Source organism: Buteo buteo, chromosome 9 (genome assembly GCF_964188355.1).
Source record: "Buteo buteo chromosome 9, bButBut1.hap1.1, whole genome shotgun sequence".
In the NCBI taxonomy this organism is placed as follows: Eukaryota; Metazoa; Chordata; class Aves; order Accipitriformes; family Accipitridae; genus Buteo; species Buteo buteo.
In genome coordinates, this window is record NC_134179.1 from 29,992,244 (window position 1) to 30,009,782 (window position 17,539).

Below are 17,539 nucleotides of genomic sequence, written 5' to 3' on the forward strand. Positions count from 1 at the left end.
ATGTTTGGGGTGGAGATCATTATTGTTTCAAACATCTGGCTTCATAAAGAACCTTAATGGCTTCTCTGAATTTATTCTGAATGAAAGGATGAAGTGTTACGCCCACCATCTTCCACTAGCTTTTACCCAGCTCGTAGCAATAAAACTACTGGAAGCTGCATAACCTGTCAGGCTGCTTATTAAAGATGTCAGGAGAGGACTATTAAAACTCTCTCCTTGGAGGGGGACATATGATGACTGACCTGTACAGCAACTTATGTTGCTGAGTTGGAAAAGCAAAGTTCAGGAAACTCATGTCTCACAGAAAGGGGTAGACCGCTTAGATGGACGAGCAGAGAGACATTTCCCTCAAGGCAATGGCAAGGATTGCCCTGAAAGGGCTGTGTTGCTGTGACCTTGACTGCACTCCTCCCTGGCAGCAGGCTGTGGGCGCAGGGCTCAGAGGAAGCAGCTAGCACCATTCCTCCAGATCCGTGGACATTTTGGGCAGGATCATAGCTCATGGCATCTTGACCTCTCCCTGTGCACCGTAGGGTCATGTGTAAATCAAATCCCCTTGCCCTGAGAGGTGATGACTTTGTGTGGTGTGAATCAATATATGTCCTGTAAGAGTGGCTTTGAAATAAGTATCTCTTTAATGTGCGTTCAGATGGGGAATTATATCATGTAAATGCTAATTTACACACATTGGAGACACAAGTGAGTAGTTAGTTCATCCCCCAACACCAGAGGAGAGTCCTGGATAGAAAGTACGTGAGATATTAAACAGATATAACACTTAACCTTAGCTGGTGGTGCATGTAAGAGTGACACCATTACTGCTTTGGTGGTGGTGGGAGAACAAGATGCTCAGTGGTGCTTCTGAAGGTTTGTGATACAGTGCTAACAGGATGTGAGTGTCAAGGTCCTTGCACCTCAGCCGTGGGAGCCCTTTTACTGGATGGAAATTAAAGAATAGGAAACGTAGGAAAGCTGCTGTGAGGATAGCTGACTAAACTGAGATAAAAGATGATCGGTTCACGGGTGGCTATAGCCCCGCTTCTTATTTCCTTGCTGTAAGGCAGCGATGTGCTCCCCTGCGGAGCCTTAATTTCTGGTTGTTTGTATGGAGGTCTTAGCGGTTCTTGGCAAGTTGTTCCTTCCAAAGTGAGACTGAGACAGTGGAAGAGAGCTGCTCAGCAGCATGCTATAGAAATGCATTATATATGACATTGTACAGCAGGGTTCCTGACGGGAAACAAACAGAAGTGGCGCTCCATTAATAGGAAAAATGGGTAACAATATAGTTTTATAGGCCCTGTCATCCCTGGGTCTTACAGGATACTGTAGAGAGAGGCATTAGGTAAAATTAGATAATATGATGCAATGATTATGGCCATTTTACAAACAAAAGGTGCACTGAAGAGTTAAGGCAGTGTTTTCAAAAGCCTTTCTCTCTGCTCAGTTTAGTATGTTCTTTAATCGTAATGGTTTGTTATTTGGAGAGGACCGGAAAGTGAGTGTGTGTGTGTGTGTGTGTGTGTGTGTGTTGAAAGTAGAATATTGTCCAGACTACCTACCAAGCACATCAGCAACATGGGGCAATATGGGATTTGCCACTAGCATTGTACGCCCAACCCTGTAAATTGTACGCAACACAAAAGTACACAACCCTGTGTTCTGTAAAAGTCAAAACTTGCTCCTCTACAGCTACTGTTGAAGGCATGGGAGACTTGAATCAACCAGTATTGAAAAATCAGGCTGAAGTCACAATAAATTTAGTCACCAAATGTGGCAACTGCATTTGAGGGGAAAAAAAAAAAAAAAAAAGGAAACTTAAATGATGCCTTCTTCACTTCAAGGTGAAAGATGAGTACACTGCAATCAAAGAGAATACAGCAGTTTTAGCCTCTCCATGCTGCTGCCCTAAATGTAAATTGTACCACCTCCCAGATAGATACTTCTTTTGATTTTGCCAAATCACTTGATATAAAGATTGATCCATCTATGGCTGAACATCTAATACTCTTCCTCAAACATTTTCCTGTGATGTGGAGTTACTTGCTGTGTGGCAATTCAGAGGTGCGCCATTCTTTTTCGAATGTGTGAGTGTTCATGTTTGTTCTTTTGTTAAGCCCTCTGTGCATCAGGTGTATGAGTCTAATGGTCTTCTGAAAAGAATCACTGCATCAGATGGAGCAAATTGGAAAAGCACCCTCAGCTTTGGAATATTTTTTTATATTGTTGTGAACATCAGTTTTGCTATTTAAATTAATGTTCTGTTGTGTTTTATTTTGTCCATAGTACAACAGAGACAAATTCTGCAGTTAACCCAGAATAGTTCATTACAGATACACTAATAATTGAACAGAGACCTTGGAAAATATCTCTTCTCCTTTACAGCAACTGTGCATGATTGTCAGAACGTTATAGTGGATACAAAAAGCCACATTACAGTAAAGGAAGTGCATGAATCCTTAATCTGGATGATAGGAGAATGTTGCTAGCAGGAACAAAGGCCATTTTAGAGTCCCAAAGTCTAATGAGTGGTGAAAAAGAGTAGAAACTAAAAAAGAAGCCTGTGAACCTATGTCAGTGCTATCGGTTTGGCTGAGATATTAGGCCAAGAGTTATAGGGACGTTTAATCTTATGTCTGAGGCCAAAAGACCTGAGGAATATTTATTGTTAGCACTCTTATATCTAGACTTCACCTCAGTATTTCTTTCTGATCCCATTCCTGGCAATTAACATGTAAGAGAGGGACCACATTAATTTTCAGTCCAGAAATGTGTGGTACCTTTGTTCTAATATGCATAACTTCAGTGCAGCTGGAAAGATGTGAGGGAGAAGGAGACTACCATAATGAAGGGGGACAGAATATTTTTGTATGCAAGCTTTAAAATACCTTTTCCACTAAAGCTAAGTATCACCATTTAGGCCACATTCACATTAAGAAATAAAGTGTAGTGTTTCTTCTGCAATTTAAAGTTATCATTTCTCTCTCTCTGCCCCGCTATGAACTCTCAGAAATTATCCAACATAGATCCCAGTAAAAGGAAGGAAAATTAACCTGTACATTTTGCTTGAAGTTTGAAGTGCCCACATTAAAAAAAAAAAAAAAAAAAGCATGAAGGGATTACATCAGCAGAATTGTTGTTATGGGTAACGTTTTCACAAGTGCCCAGCTGGGATACCAGAAGCCCAGTAACAGCTCCTCTGCTTTTGAAGGTGTGATGTTTTGCATCAGTCTGTCCTCGAGGTATGTGGATGGCTTCCACTGACGTGAGCTGCAGCTGCACAGTGTAAATGAAGGCCTGTGTAATTTATTTCTTACCTTCTATTAACAGCTGCAATCCCAAATTTACCCACAATGACTTTTTTTCCTAAGACACAGAGCTTTTTCATGTACCACTGTGCAAATAGTTTCACTGGAAATTTCAGGGATTTGGAAGCCATTTTTGCCTTGGCCACCATTTGGGGGAATATGGGCAAGTGACTTCTCTTGTATTTGTGCAGCCCTCTTTAATGGGCATTGTAGTTATTTTCCTCCTGAAGATGTAATGAGGTGCGACTTGTGAATACCCAGAGAAGTATTTGGAGAGAAAAAGCTTCATATAAATTTCATTTTAAAAATCTTACTATATTTGCTTTCAGAACAACTGAAATACTGGGAATTTGGTATACACTAAAATGAAAAATTAGAGGCAGTAATTCACCACTAGGTCTTCCTGCTGGTTCCAGGCTGTAATGGAGACAAAGCTCAGGCATCTTACTATTACGTACTTAAATTTTAAACAGATTTCAAAAGAAAATCTGGTGGTAGAAATGTCTGATCAGCTTTATGCGACACCCTTGTGTACAACTAATTGCAGATTTTGGAATTCCTTTTCCTGACACAGAATTTTGCAATGGCAGATGTCAAAGTGCTCCACAAAGTTCATGGCTCTTGTTCTGCAGATCAGGGAACATCTTGGCTTTAAATGCAAAGGGTCACCTGGGGATGCAGGGGGTGATCGCTGGGGAGAGAGCTCCTGCCTCCCAAATCCCAGGGGAGCTCTACCCAGGAGACTGTTTTTCCTCTCTGAACAGGAATTTGAAAAACTCCCCAATTAGCATTTGCCTGAGCCCTGCTTGTCACTCCTTTTCTACTTTCTTACAAGTGTTAATTTTGCTAACATTGTTCAATGATATCTTAAAAATATCTTTGGCACTGGAGGCATTTTTCACTTCACTGTTTTGTTGTCTTTCTCAAGTACTTGCAATGAGTCCTTCTCTTCCTGAGATAACAGCCTTGCTGAGGTCTAATAGTTCAATTCCTAAATATTGCGTCCCTTTTAAAAGACACACCAAAAGGAATACAAAATGCCATGTATAAAACAATATTTTGGAATATAAAGAAACTTACTTGGATTAGTATTCCATAATAACATGATTATTTCTCTCAAAACCAGTGCTACTTATGTTGTTTCCTCTTTGAAATATCCTGCTTTGCATTTTTTTTTAAATTTATGAAATAATTGGTTTTGCACAGCAATGTATAGCAAAAATATTCAGAGACCCCTGTGCATTTCTGCCTGATCTGCTACATTTCCTCTTTCCAAAAGAAAAAGACCTTGGATGTTTTAGATACAGCAGTCAGCATCCTTCAAAAGACAAACTTAAAAATTAGCTCTGATGTGATATAACTAAAATGCTGATGGTTCAATTTTTAGCTATTCAGGGTTGATGATAGCTCAAATAAATGAGTTACACAACTAGAGCATCTTTCAGGAACACATTTAAGCACATACTTAAATTTGGGCATACATGTAAGGTCTGAGATTTTTAATATTTTCCTAAATTAGATCTTTGGTTTCCTGGGGGTGTATACACAAGAGATTTCCCTCAGCAATATGGGTATTTCTCTGAACACTGCCAGGGCAAAGGGGATGCGAGACTAAAGTTTATTGGGGGGCCTCTCACTTCCAATTTCTTGAGGTTTTGCCTTAAGCATAACTTTGCTTCAGAAGGTTGCATCTTCTTCACTCTGGCTTTCTCTTCTTTGGTTTGGAAGATGTAGCTGTGTATTTCCTGAAGTCCTTATTAATGTGGAGAAACATTCTTTTCATGCTCGTAAAAAACAGACGCATCCCAGCCAGGCCCAGAACATATGTGACTGGTTCCATCCTCTTTACAACATATTGCTGTGTGAAATAAGGAACATGAGACAATCATCACTTTCCAGTCTCTCTGGACTGCGATGCCAGATAGAAGGCATCCATCCATTTTTTTCCCTCATCCTTTTTTTAGTCCTTATTCTCCCATACCGATTAAATTTGAATAGCCATTTTATTGCCAATTCTGCTAGCTATGATCATGCCTTATTATGCTATTAAATGCAGTTACATGAAAGTAGCAGAATCAGGCCCTTTGCTTGCTTGTTGCTGGCCTGGAGGTTGAAATGCTTCACCGTTCCCTTTCTTCTCCTTTTGCTAATAAATAAGACAGGTAATTCTTTCATTTAATAATTTTGATCTTGAGGTTTGATGGTGATGACATTCTAAGAATCCAGAAGGAATTAGTCATTTTGCAGTGCCAAAGCTCACTGTGCATAGGAGGGTGCTACTAGTGATGTGAAAAAAAACCAAACCAAAACCCAAACCCAAAACCCCAAAAACCCACAACAAACCAGGCAGCAAAATTTTTACTTTTTTTTTTGTTTTTTTTTTAATGCCTTTTTGTTGTTGTTGTTTTAATATAAGGTGGTATATTGACTGTAAGTGATCATATCTCTGGCTGCACAGAAGAATGGACTCGGGTCTTCTCACATGAAAGAAATCTTTCTGGAAAGATTCACACTTTTTCTGTTTAGTTTTGCTTTTTATGTTTCTCTTTGTTCAAACAGAACCACACTTTAAAAAGCTTTGGACATACAGCTGTCCATATATAAAAACCACACCCAACTTGCATCTGTAATTTACCTTTGTAACATCATATTGTTATTTGCACAAATAGTTGCCCAATTTATATATACACATATAGGGCTCTGGTTCTGCACCTTTAAAATAAATAGCCTGCCATTAAGTTTGGTGAGTACCAGATAAAATCCTATATGTACAGATTAGATATCCAGTTTCTTGTGTCTTTCATGTCTACTGATCTTGAAAATACAAGCTCGACTTGGAAACACTAGGCAGTTGGATGCATTATCCAATATTTGTCCCTGAGTGAACAGTCATTCCCTTACACCAGGAGAAGATGTCTAGGTTTGGCTCACTGTCAGTAAAGACAGAAAGAAATTTTTACCTTTCATCTATTGGTTCAAATCAGGAGTGAGTGAATAAATTTAGTGAGGCATGTAAAATACATTGAGAGTTGAGAGGAATTAGGTTTGCATTATAGGAATAGGATATGACTTTAAACAGTCTGTTCTTTATTTACCTCCCTTTCTTCCTGATTTATTTACTGACTTCTGGGCAAACTTGTTTGCCATGTGGTGCAAATCGAATTGAAACCACTGAATTTCCCTGACTGCTCAGGGTACCTACTGTCAGAAAATCTGCAGAACTTTTAGAATTAGCAGACACACAAAATGTTTATCTCACTTGTTAGCTTGGTAAAAGCCCACTGACTTTCTGAAATCACAGCAGCGAGCTGTAAATGATGTGTGAAATGAAAAGGCTTTGCTCACCCAGCAAACACAGAGAAAACATTGAGGAAGCTGTGCCATTGGACTGGGCTTGGTGGAAAGGAGGAAAACAGCTGTGATACAAGACGAATTAAGCCCAGACTATACCGGCAAATACAGAAAATAAATCAAGTTTGATGTAATTTTTTATTTTTCTATGTAGGGTTTTTTTTTCCCTTTCTGTCTTTCTCTTTTTCTTTTTGTACAGAGCACTGCATCGAGGACTGTGCAAAGCTCAGTGGTTCTGGTTTGTGTGACTTGCATGAAGTTTTAAATTTGAAATGATCATTGATTTGTACATTATGTTCCAGTATGTTCTACTGCATCAGGCGCTTTGTTTTGTTTCTGTCCACGTCTATGTGTTTTAGTGGGAAACAGCTTTAGCAGGGAGGCTGTGATAGAAAGCTGACTTGGAAAATGAGTGCCGGTTCAAGGGCAGGATCATCCATCTTTCCTGCCTTCAACCTTCTGATGTTCTGGGAAGGAAGGGGAAGCATGTAGGGGTTAGCAACTTGAATGAGACTGAAATTAAAGGGTGGGCCACACTTTCAGGTTAGACAGAGGCATACATTTTAAAGAGTGTACCCTTGCAGAAGAACCAGATGCTGAATCTGTTCTGGCTATCACCAGAAAAAAAAAAAAGGAGGAGAAAGGGATAAGGTGAGAACTGTAGGATCTCCTCGCTAGCAGTGCTAGCGGGTGCCAGCAGGGATCACACATCTCTGGCCCTCCCAAAGTTTACTCTGTTTCCATACCATCTGCCATCCCTACCCCCCCATACTTGTTGGCTTAACCCCATTGAACACATGTGGCCCTGTGCATGCTGCAATAAGTAGGCAGAGACCATTATGTGATTGCTCCATTTAAACATTGATCCAGGGGAATATGAATACATAACTAGAGTGGTGGCTGGGGCTTGACACCGTGCAAGGGTGGTAGCACAGCTTCTGGATAGGATCTAGCTTCCACTGCCCAGTTCCAAGTGTGAGGAGAGCAGGGGTGTGGTTGTCTGTCCGTGTAAATCTACTTTAAATAGTGCCTTGCACTATTAGATTTCAAAACCTTTGTGTAAAGATGCTAAATAGCTATACCTGTCTCAGGATCCAAGCTTTGAACTGGGGCTTTTCGTTCTAATAACTTTTATTTACAAAAAACCCAGGATGCTCTGTTGCAATGGTTCCTAACAGTACAGTTTACAATATTTTTTATGCTGTGTTTTGGCTTGTTACTGTAAAATACTGTGACAGATGGAGCATCATCTGTCAACAATTCCTATCTGACACAGAGTAGAAATTATTGCTATGATGAAATTATTGATCCTGTATCTTTACATTCAGGAGCAAGGAGGATCTTATACTAGACTGAATAAAATCAAAAGCAGTCTAGTTTAGGATCCAAAAAGGATTTTACTCTAGGAAGACCCTTAGTGACTGGAGGTGGAAAAGATTTTAGTCTTGGCAGACACAGCTACATAAAAGCTAATTTCTCTTAGCTGTCTTATTGCTTTCTATGATATGTCAACACTAGTATGGAGATATCCATGAATCTTTCATGTGTGTTTTTCAGGCAGATAAGAACGAGGGAAGATTTAGGATTTTGTGTGTGTGTGTGTTCAGTACATTCTCTTTGCTGGGAGCCAACACACTTCTCCATATAAGATCTTGGAGCAAGGGGAGAGCCTGACTAGCCAGGCTTGCAGTTGGAGAGACATGAGAGACAAAAGCATCATGAAAAACAATTAACAAAAAAGATTTGGGTTTCCGAGAGTTGGCTGGAACAGATATGGATGTGGCACTAATGTGGCCTAATGTGGCAGTAATTATAGTGCTAATGCCCTCTTATTAGTGCTTAAACCCAGGATGCCTTCTCTTTTTAATGACCAATGGCTTTTATCACTGCTACATCATTTGCTAATATTCTTGCTGTAAGTAGTTATGCTGGAGAAACAAGAAAGGGCTAAGCTGAAATGATAAGAAGGAAGAAAATGTGAGGATGTGGCTCTTACCAATGGTAGTTTTTGTGCCTAAATGTACCTCCTTAGATTGGCCCTAGTACTGGAGAGGGGAGCTTGTCTGGGCACAGGCAAATGCAGCCAACATCAGCCAGTAGGTAAAATGTCATGTTGGTAGTATCCTGAAAAGTGTTAGAAAGCTGAATGGGAAGTCTCAGGCTATTCTCCATGATTTTTTGCTTCATTTGTGTAGTATTTAAGGATTTGTACAGGTTATAGCTGAATAAGCCAATTCCTTAAAGCTACCCTGCCTAGTACTTGTAAGAAGTGACCATTCTTATCCCTTCAGCAAATAGTGATGTTTTTTGGCGCTTCATGTGATTATCCTCAAAGAAAATATGCCACCTGAACATCTTCAGCCTTGAGCAAAAGCAGCTGTAAACCTTGATCTGAAAATCTTGACAGCATGGTTTTCTTAGAGTATTTCTTATATGACTTTTTGCTGGGTCAGAAATACAAAGAAATAATTAATTTTTCTCTGCTTCCTATTTAAACTAGAAGGACACAGGCTGCTTACTTCACCCACATTTGTGGACAATGGTTTGGATTGGTTCTTATTTTTTTCCAAACCTGCCTGTCCATTCCCCACAGTGAAAGGCAAACACTCTTCATTAGGTGATTAAAAAAAGTTTAGAGTGGCTTGGAGCTGCACTGAGGTGGATTTTCCTGCCAGAGAGTCTGTTAGTAAATGCTTTTATGGGACTCTTCACTCTTCCAGAGTAAGTCGTGCATCCACAGTCTTGCAAAGCAATCATCTGTGAATTGTACATGAAGAAATGTAGGGGAGGCAAGTGTGGTGTGTGTTCCAATGGGACTATTCCCTAGCCACCACTTGTTTCGGAAATTGTATTAAAAAGTACAATTGTTGGTCATTAGGGTTAGTCTTGCAAAGCAGGCATGACAGCATTAGCAGGAAATGCTTCCTTGATTTCAATTATAATGCATAAATTATACTCTTCTTCTGTCTTATCCTTGCGACATTCAACAACAGCATTTCCATCTTGGTCTGGGGAATAGGATTTTGCACATGGTATAACTTCCATTGCCTTAAATACGGTGTCCCCAGTTTTATCACTGAGCACTCACAATCTTCGTTATTACAGTTCAGCCAGAAGAAATTAGTTGTATTTAGATCCCAGTAGGCCATAGGACACATGCAGCTTTGAGATTTGGCTTCCATTTAGCCTTGGGAAGCAGTCCTAAAGCTTGATGATTGAATTACAAGAACTACTCACACCCCTCTGCCAACATTAGAGTAAAAAACAGAGCTGTCCTGGGGTGTGAGAAGCAGGGAAAGAGAAAGATGGGACTAATCATTCCTTGTTATGAGACTGAAGCATCTATGCGAAAATCCAGTTTCTCTGATTTGCTTTCATCTGGCAAAATCACTGCATGGAAAAAGAGGTTGAGATAATTACATAGTACAGGTCAGTTTATTATTTACAGTGGTTTATTCATGAAGCACAAGTACATAGCTTGCTGATCCTGTTGTCCACACATGTGAGATTTTATCTGCCTTTATCTGAAACATTTATAGTATTTCTCTGGCTGGTTTGGGTAGCAAGAGCTGTGAAGCCTCCTTGAGAATGGGCTTCAACCGTGCAAATACGCATATAAAGACCTTGGTGGGCTTGCATAACCCCCTCATGCTGTTGGAAAGTCACTTCTCTTAGTGCCTAGACTAGTTATGTCTCCCTTTGCTATGATACTACCTCCAGTTACGGTGCAAAAAGAGCTCACAAATGTTAATGAGCATGAACTATGTGTAAAGTCAGTATTTCCTTTACCTTTTGTATTGAAACATTTCTCTGTGTGTGTGTGTGTATATGTTTGCATTAAAGGGCTGTGCTGCCTTGCCTATGTTTACCACATATCTTCTTGGTGAATATATCTCAGTTGAAATGCCTGTGTGCATGAAAAGAGGAGTTTCTTGATATTGTCTCTATAGAAGTCTAAAATTATAGCTCCAGAAAAGGAATGTGAAGTGTTCAAAATGGCAAGAAAAACTGATGTGATCTTGAAACAATACAAGACTCTGAGTTTTCTTTCAAAGAAGAAAACCACTTACCACTTACAAATCTGCTATTCACATCTTTTAACTACATCATTAATTGGAATTGTTCCATATTTATGTCTTAATCAGTTCTTTCCTTCTCCTCAGAGGAAGCAGCAGTTTTCCAAATTTGGTCCTGAACTTTTTAAAGCCTTCATGTGCATTATAGAAATGGCTAATCCAGAGAATACTGTTGCCTGCTTTTCCGTTTCCATGTATTCACATTTTCAACATTGGAGGAAATGCACCTAGCACTAGTGAAACATTAACACTGAAGGCTTTGCACAGAGGAATAATTTTAAGCTCTGGCATGGATAAAAAGTTGTTTTCAAGGATAAATACTTGGGAATTCATATTATGAGTTTACCTTCTTATTACCTAGGATAATAGAGACAAGTATTCCTTGTGAACATGAAGGAATTGAGACACTGTATTCCCTTTAAATTTTAGAAAGACAGAAATCTTAATTGTGCCATGCCATCCAACAGGTGCTGACCAATGACCAGCAAGTCAAGGATTGTCATGACTGAAACATTTTAATGCTAAAATAACCAAAATTGGCTTTTCATCCCCATTCTTCATAGGCAGGCAGCCCTGTTTGAATTGGTTTTGTCTGGAAATCTCTGAAGAAGAGTCTTTCTGAAGAAGAAAAGAAGGAAGTTTATGCTGTGTTCAAGGAGCATGTTAGCTACCTTATAATTTTCTAGACCTTGTGCAAACTGGGGAAAAAAAAAATATCAATATTTTACATTCATAAAGGACCTTCTGTTTGTCTCACCTCACTGTGAAAACATGAATTCTGAATTAAGAAGGAGCGCTATCATTATACCCAGCCTACTGATGGGTAAACTAAGGCAGTAAGTGGTGTGAAATCATGAAGTCAGCTAGGAACAAAATGCAGAAACAAGAAAAAATCTTCTGCACTTAGAAGACCAGAAATATTTCCCATTGCCCATTCCACTGTATCAACTGAATATATAAGAATGCAGTGTTTGCCTTCCCTTAACAGTTTCTAATGTGGTAGACAAATAAGGAACATGTATGTCATGAAACAAGTTCAGGCCTGTTTTTAAAAGAAAAATGTAGTTGAGTAGTAACTCTTCATGTCAGGATTTGAGGACATGAGTGACTGGGTCTGGGAATCTATTTTGTATCCCAAGTATGCACAAAGCCTTCCCCACATGTGCAAAACAACTAGGGGCTTCTCCTTACCACCGCTTTCTTGCAGCTGTTCCATCAAGCTCCCACTTGCCTACAACTGGTGTGACAAAGAGTGAAGTTATTCTGCATTATGTGCTACTATTTACAAGTGGCTTGGGATATTACTTTGCACTTGAATGTTGCGTGTGTGCCTTCAGCTAATAAGCAAGTGTTTGGCCCTGAGAGGCCTTAATGCTTTTCACAACCGGCCACCACAAATAATGGTCACTGATGCACAGAATCCAACTGTTTGCTCGGCTGTTTCCTTTTATTACGAACATTGTATTTTCCATTCTGACTATGCAGAACATCTTTATGATTTCCAACGCGCCTTGTTAATCTGGGAGCAGCAGCATTACAGAGCAAACAGGCATGTTGGAGAACGCAGGGCAGAGATATATCCCCATTCTCACAGTCCACCTCTTGGAAATATAGAGAGTAAGTCCAGCAATGCCATAGTTGCATGTTGCCTGGAATTGAGGGGACCTGCTGTTCTGCTCTTTTTGAACTTTTTCTCCTCAAGTATTGGGTTAGATCAAGCCTGTAAACAAGGTATAGTATCTTACAGAAAAAGGCTGTGGCTATCTTAAGAATTCTATGGGCAGCTGAAATGTTGCTCTGTATCTTTCAGTAATGGGACTGTGCTGTTTATTCAGTTTACCCATCATCCTGAAGCCTCATTCCTAAACCAGCAAGACTTCTTTTCCTTATTTCTTAACATTGCAGCATTATTCTAAGTTTTATAATCTCTCCCAGCATTGCAGTCATACAGAATTCATGTGCTTTTGCCCACAATACACAAAATGGAAGACCTGGAATGAAAATGTAATTAAATCATATGCAAATAAAAAATGCTGCAGCTGACTTCATAAGAAGGAGACTGTCATATCAAATACCGTATTGTGTTTGATTTCAATATTAACCAATAGGATTAGCAGAGATGAAATTTACCTTAGAAAGGTGAGCCTGCCTAGAGTCACCGGTGAAAGGATTTCAGTGGTTTTGCAGCTTTTGCACCCAAGAGCTTTTTTGTTCCTTATCTCGGTGCAAAGAGAGCTGTTTCATGGCAGCTGAAGGCGTCACTGCCCTGGTGGTGCTGTACACGAGTTTCCATCCTGCCCAGTCCAGCGGGTGGCCTGGTGTCTGAGTACGGCTGAGGGGACACGTCAGCCTGCTGCCTTTCCCGCGGCAATGCCAGGGAAGGGCCCGGGAGTTTCTGCTTCTGGCAAGTGGTCTGTCCGGGTGGGCAGCCTGTGGGGAGCGCGTGCCCCAAGACCTGGCCGCTGCCCAGGAGCTGCTGGCTGCGGTCACCAGGCTGCGTACGCTGGTGCAATTTTAGGGCATCCTTTTCTTGCACCAGTGCTGTGCCCTGTAGATAAGGAACGGTGGAGGCGTGCAGCGCCTCTCCTCTCTCCCTGTGTTGGTCCTTGTGGAGCAGTTAACCAACCCTTTTGTTGTCATCTTGCTCAAGTGTGTCTTTTAGAAGGCCCTGAGAACACGTGGCGTGGCTTAGGAGCGCCTTGCGCCTCACGTGCTGGCCTGCCCGCTGTGGCCCCGTTGGGCCTGGTGTCTCCTGGCTTTCCCCTCCGCGTGGGAGCGCTGAGCCTGGCCCCATGAACGCGGGCACCCTCAGCCCCTGCCATCGCCCGGTGCTGCCTCCCTCCCAGCCCTCACGCCTTGCTGTGCTCAAGGCACGCTCTTCTGACCTGCTGCCGTCGTAAACACTTGGGTGGCTTTGCCTTCTGCGTGAAGTGCCTTGAGAGGCCGGTATGAAAGGTGCTATAGAAATGTAGGTTTGATTTAATTTGGTTTGATTTACAGTTTGAAAAATGAAAATCTTTCTGCAAAGCTAAGACCCCTGTACAATTATTCCACCTTGCTTCTGCTGCTTGCAAAGCTACTTGCATTCCCTTTTGGATCACTGGGGATTTCCTCGACACATTTACACTCCTGTTCTCAATAACTCCATACCCAGCCTCATGCTGACACTTTCTCCCTTTCTCTCTTTTTTTATTTATTAAAATTACCTGCTCCACAGGTATTAAACATAACCAATCCAAGCAGAATAGAGACCCGTCATAAAAACATAGATGACTACTTTTTTCCCCGTTATGATCTATGACAGGCACTTACTCCTTTAAAAAACTGCTACGCCTTCAGAGCCTGGAGATCTGAAGACCCCAGTAGCATCAGAGGTTTAAAAAAATATTGCAGAAGTTTTCTTTCAAATCCCTGTACTTCCCAAATTTTCTGTCTTTATTTTTGTACTACGGTGTCACTATGCTTGATGCTGGGATCCTATACTGGCAGGCACTCTAGAAACCCACAGGAGTTGCCCCAGAAACCACACACTTAAGCAGACAAAAATATTGACAAAAAACCAGAAGTACAAGAGAGGTGAAGTGATTTGTTCAAGGCCACAGAGCAGCTCACTGGCAGGGCTCACGGTGGAAGACAGGCTTTCTGGTGCTGTATCCACTACAGTTACCTGCCTCTAAATCTCTGAATTCATCTTTTAATCCTTTGGCATTCATGAAGATTAAAAAAAATTACTTTACTGGGCTTGAGGAAACCAGATGGTCCCTGAAGTGGAAAATATCAAAGAATACAACCAGCACTTGTAAAATTAAGTTGGGTTATTTAATGTATTCCTAGCAGCTCATACCTCTGTAAAGAAATATAGTAACCCTGGTTCCTTTGCCAGCGTTTCCTAATGTGTGACAGACTTACAGTGAACGACGGGAGAAAAATGGGAGTGATTTTACTTCTTACCACAAAGATTTGCCAGTGCTTGATATATAGTAATAAATGGTGAAACTAACACTCAAACCTCGGCAGGTTGGGCACAACTTTGGAGTTAAACCAAGGAAGCTGTCTTGTAGGTTTAAACAGTGGAGAAGTGTTGTGGGGCAGAAAATGACTTCTTGATGATATAGTAACCAGAATAAAAAGCTCAATAATTAATCTTGCAAAAATGGGGTGCAATTTTGGCACAGGCAGTTTTTTAAGAGAGGCACTGCACTTCCCAGACCTGTAAACTAACCCATTCTCTGCTGGCTGATATAAACTAATGAGACAGAAAGATACAGCACATGGTGGAGTAGAGGACTGAGCTGGGTCATCCTTAGATGACACTGACACTGCTTTGAAAGAGTCACTTCGGGAGGGATTCGTCTCATCTGGCTTGTAACAGGCATCAAATTCAGGCTCATGGTCTGAGGCTCCTCTACAGTGGTGGGGGGACTCTCTCTGTGGAGAGAGAGCCCCTTCAGGGGGCGATTCATCCCGTCTGCCTTAGCTATCTGTCTTAGGAAGGGATGAATCCCTCTCTGGAGGGTTCGCTTGCTCTCCGCTGAGTATAAAGGGAACCTGGATGACTCTCTTCTAGCTGCCTGGGCTTCCAGATAACTAGGGGAGATCAGTCCCACATCTTCATGTCCTCCTTCGTGTTGCCATCAGAAGTGGTAAAACCTGCCAGGGGCAGGCTGACAGTCTGCACTTGTGAGTGTTGCACATTCCAAGTTTTAGGAGTATGTCCTATGTCCCTCTCCAAAGTGTCTCTGGAATGCTGTTGGCTTCATTCCTGTTGCGTCCATGGGTTTCTTTACAGCCTCAAGGCAGGCTGCCAGCCGGGGGGGGAGTATTTTTCTTGGTCAAAACATGATTTCTTGGGGAAACATAAAGAGGACGCAGCTGCAACAAAACAGAGAGACAGGTGGGGATGTCTATTTATATTTTTAAAAACTACAGATGTGTGTATGTGTATAGTGTATAGAACTGCTCAGGTGAACCAGGATGCATGGATTAATCGAAACTTACACTTTTCAGAATGCCATTTGAGATGTTCTTAGTTTGTTGTTATATTTGTAACCAACACTATAGTGGGTTTTTTTTCAGCTTGGGAAATTTCAAATTTGGTATTTGGCTTTGTTTGGAATGAAGGCAAGTTTTTAGAACAGAATAATTTCCTGCAAAAGCAAATTCGGACTTTCAAAGTCTCCAAAACTCATGTAGAGAGTTTTATCCTGCTGCTCTATTCTTGGTGCGCTATTTATCTTCCTTCTCTGTATGCTATGCATGGCAGGGCCCCATCCTCTTGTCATGCATGTGTCAGGGGAGCCTTGGTTCTGACTGGGAGCTGCAGATACCATCCCATTAAAATTAATAAACAGGAACAGTGGAGGTTCCTGGAGACACTATGATAAACATTTGACCAAACTTACTCTGTTTTAAATTGTGTCAGCCTTCAAAAAACAGTCTTCACTATCTCATCCCTCATGCCTTTCTATCATGTCTCTGTCATGTGCTGAAGTTACCCGGTCGCCTCTCGGCCCACTTTCCTCCCCTTGTCACACTTACAAGGTGGCTGACACCTTTTCTCGTCCTTCACCAGCTGACGGCTCCTAAACCAGGCCTGGCTTCCTGTGCCTCTCCCTGGGGGGAACTGCCGGCTATTCTCGGAGTATGCATGGGGATACAGGCATCTTCTGCTCTGCAAGTGTCGAGTGGTGTCAACTGGGTGTAGTGACTCAGAAATAGCTTCTTCAGAAAGAAAATATGCATTGTTCTTATTATTTTATTCAAAAAGGAAAATACACTTTTTTTTTTTACACAGTTTATAAAAGCATGTTGTTTGTAAAAGCACTAGAGGTCTGTGTGTATAGTTTCACTTCTTAACCTTTAATCTTCCCTTGCAGGTTTTTGGAAGTTCTCCTCCACCTCACCTCGGGGTAGCATTCTCTCCCTGCTTCCACATATTCCCTCACCTGCTGAGGAGCTGCATGTGACAGTATATGAGCAATCCTCCTGATGACATCCAGTCTTCCCTGCTGTACTCCAGACTCAGGATCGTGCAGTGATTTAGCATCTTTGTTTCTAAGCTTAGCTTAGGAAAGATTAAACTGTTCTTAGCACGCAGACAGCCAGTCTCCAGCAAAGACTTTTTTTTTTTTTTTATTCCAGGGACTCTCGTGTTTGTTGCTGTTTAGCCCTTCCTGGTTGTTGCTTTTCACAAGCTGTTTGACTTTGCTGGATGCATTGAGGCAGGAGAATATGTATTTACTGGGTGCATGGGACTTATTAAAAACATATGCAGAGAGTCCCTACCTCCTATTTCCTTTCCTGGGGCTAATGGCTGGTAAACGAGATGCCTCCATGGCAAAGTGAGTTGCGGTAGATTCATCATTTGACATGTTCTCCTGCAACAAACCCTAGTCCCTCCCTCTTGCCATCTTCCCTTGGAGCTTTCACCTTTCAGGTTAGTCCCCTGTTTTTGTAGGTAATAGCCATACTGACTCCACCTATTGGAAATCCCATATACAGGGAAGGGAGTCTCCTTGTGCTGTAGCCACTTTCCCATACGTTCACCCATTGTCTCCTCCTTGTCATGTCCCTTCCACACCAACAGTCTCTGCCCCTGAAACTTTCTGACCCGAGAGAGGCCTGAAGAAGGTGAGTTACAATAGAATATCCACACTGGGAAACTGGTAAGAGGTTGTATCTGCCATGGTTTTGAAGTCAAGACAGCAGTGCCTTTGCTGTGGTGGGAGGAGTTTGTAAAAGCTAACATTAAGCGCATTTATGGAGGTCTTGTTCCCCTGGGAAGACCTTGGACCTAAGCTTCCTTGG

General features: G+C 41.4%; 1 long non-coding RNA gene across 1 annotated transcript in view; it reads left to right on the forward strand.

The window, feature by feature from the left end:
- LOC142034975 (uncharacterized) overlaps window positions 1-17,022 on the forward strand; it is a 48,497-nt gene extending 31,475 nt beyond the window's left edge. Inside the window, exon 3 of the long non-coding RNA XR_012651783.1 lies at window positions 16,609-17,022. This is a non-coding gene — a long non-coding RNA (uncharacterized LOC142034975). The remainder of the gene's footprint in view (window positions 1-16,608) is intronic.
- The last annotated feature ends 517 nt before the right edge of the window (window positions 17,023-17,539 follow it).